General features: G+C 30.6%; 1 long non-coding RNA gene across 1 annotated transcript; it reads right to left on the bottom strand.

The window, feature by feature from the left end:
• Positions 1-216: 216 nt before the first annotated feature.
• Positions 217-2,452, bottom strand: LOC127867828 (uncharacterized). The gene is made up of 4 exons (XR_008043671.1): positions 2,296-2,452; positions 1,440-1,517; positions 1,026-1,148; positions 217-737 (listed from the first exon to the last, which is right to left on the bottom strand). It is a non-coding gene; the product is annotated as an uncharacterized LOC127867828 (long non-coding RNA).
• Positions 2,453-2,945: the final 493 nt, after the last annotated feature.

Below are 2,945 nucleotides of genomic sequence, written 5' to 3'. Positions count from 1 at the left end.
AACATATTTATAACTGTTTTCACCTTCATGGTGAGGTATGTAAGGACATTGTTAATATTATTAATGATAAAATTTATTTAAGATTATAAAATAAAATGTATTTAATCAACAAAGATTGTTAATCGAAATTGACATCATCATATATTTCTAGGCATATCAAGTCTAAGAGTTGGAAAAAAAGTTATAAATAACTTAACAATATTTTTGCATGCCATAGACACACTTCAGATCTTAAATTCAACTTATTAATAGACGGAAAATATGCTGAATATTCTAAATATGAATAAATGTAACTGGTTTTTACATATTGAACAAGTCAATGTAACAGCAGTATACACAACTTTCTCGTATTACTGTAAAGTACTGATACATTACTGAATGCCAGCTAAAAAATAAAACATTTTTAGATATGTTTTTGTGTATCTGTTAGAGCTCATAAGAAAAACATAAGATATTAGTAAATTGTTACACTCGGGAAAAAAGTAGCTGTTACTATTTACTCTCCATCAAGCATTGGGGACAAATTTGACAACATTTTTAACAATGACTTTTGATGTAACATTATTTTTCAATGTTATTCCTCCAATTTCTGTTTATAACAGATTAGAATGAAGCCTGCCAATATTAGCCGCATCATCATTGCCTGTGCTGTTCTTCATAATCTGTGGTTGATGTGGGGGAATCAGCAGTGAATCCGGAACCTTTAGAAGAGTTTGCCAAGGGAGATATGTTTCAGGCTGGAAGAATGGAATGGAATGGAAGAATATATCGGATGGAAGAAGAGTTAGAGATACCATTGTCGCAAATTACTTTACTTTGGTTATTAACAGATTAAATATAAATGTTTTCATTATATTTGTGCTTGTATATCTCGGATTCATACACTGATAGTTTGGTTCCTTGTTTGTTTATGTGGGTTTAACAGCATTGGAACAACCATTCAAAAAGTGAACAAAATATATTATTTCAATGCCTATATAATATTTTTAAAACAATGTTTAGGTATTAACCTCATCTGTACTTACTCATTTTTGGAATTGTTTAAATGAGAATATCAGTCTGTACTGTGATTCTTTCGTAGAACTTTTCATGTTTGTGCCAAGCTGTTCTGTTTGGCATATTACACCATCTGCATCTTGCTCAGTGACCTGTATATGTTTAAATATTTTAGTTTTTCTTGGTTTACTCTATTAACTACTTACACAAATGATAAGCAATGTTCTGAATGATTTTGATTATTGAGAGCCATAAGCTATTTTATTATGGTTATTGTTTAACAATGATCTGATTCTATTGGTTCAGTATGTCCGTTTCATTGTTAGCAAATAATTTCAATTTAAAGAATATGACATTGTCATTATATAGTTTAAAGTTGAATTTTTAGCTTATATAAATTAAACAATGTCCACGATTAGTTATATACATACATATATACATACTTAGTCTGAGGCACTTTCTTGTTACTGTTGCAACTTTGGTGTTCATCTGTATCTGCTGATGCACATCTTGCCTGATCTCTGATGAACATACATTATAGAACACTGTTATAGATCTATTATGTTAAGATCATATTATTTGTTACATTGAGTCAACTTTGTTAAAGCAAGAGATATTTTGAAGTTTTTATTTGTTTAATACATGCGGTACAGTATAGATATAATATTGGAAACTAATTCTTACACTGTTAAAATCGTCAATAATCGAAGTTTAGTCTAAACATAATAAAATCTTGGGCAAAATACCAATGTTGCCCCCGCCAGAGGGTTGGATATGCACTCGGAATGAGCCCATTGTGTTCATTCTGTATGTATTCACACCTCTGGCGGGGGGCTTAAGTGTTATATTGCCAAATCTTGACAAATGAATGAACAGTCAAACCAATACAATTTTCTGATTGTTACCACAATAACAGCTCGATCAGATAATGGCTTAAGACTGTATGACAGTCTTGTTTAACAACGGTAATTTCAAACATAACTTTTTAACCATTTGTTTCGTAGATTAAATAATTGTACCCCACTCTTGATTTTCCCAACGATAGCTTCCAAGTCCATATTAAACCATCTTGTTATTTTGACTATAAATGTCGTGTCCAAACCATATTTGATCCGTATTAAATGTTATTCTATGTCTGGTATGGCTTATTTACAAAACGTATTCATAATTTAATAGCATTTTTAGAAAAGTACTACATAAATACTTACCTGCGGTCACGCTGGCCTAAACTTTATATTGCCACTGTAATGAAGTTATAGGATCAAAGCTTATTGATGATTGTTGTTGTAAACAAGTTACCTTGTAAATTGAAATGTGTCTGAGATGGTGTCTGTAGCTATAAGGTTTTATGTCCGCTTCGAGGTTATATGTACAGTCTGTCCTCTATCCGGCTCATGTAAAACGAGTACTGAAAAGAGACCAAATGCAAGACTATCATTTCAATAAAAATATTCTTGATAATACTAACTTGGCACGAGAAAAATGCTACTAATCATCAAATGTGTTAAGTTTATTCACTCAAAATAAATATACTTTTGGCAAAAATACTTGATGAATTGATCTCTGAAAGCGTAAAACACAGTACACAATATGTAGGAAATAAAATACATTTTCAAGTTGTTTAAATGTATGCCCAATTCCAAATCATATTCATCCTTAATGTTCTGGTCACAAACTGTATAGTAATAGAGTAAAATGTTATCATGTCTTTATAAAGTTTATATGTACTTGTCCCTTTAGCATGAAAAATTGTTCTGAAAACAATTTAACATTCACTTAAATGACAATATCATAAAGGGATTTCTTCAAGCAATAAACAGCAATCCAAAACAAATATAAATAAAACTCTGGAGGAAAAGCAACATTTTCAAATACTCACAAGCCATTACAAAAGGCAGCTACACCGAAAGAGGCTAGCTATATAATTCCTATTGAAAATAAAAAATTTG

The sequence above is a fragment of the Dreissena polymorpha genome, chromosome 1, assembly GCF_020536995.1.
Source record: "Dreissena polymorpha isolate Duluth1 chromosome 1, UMN_Dpol_1.0, whole genome shotgun sequence".
Lineage (NCBI taxonomy): Eukaryota > Metazoa > Mollusca > Bivalvia > Myida > Dreissenidae > Dreissena > Dreissena polymorpha.
The sequence above is the reverse complement of the archived record's forward strand: the minus strand, read 5'-3'. Positions and strand labels throughout refer to the sequence as shown.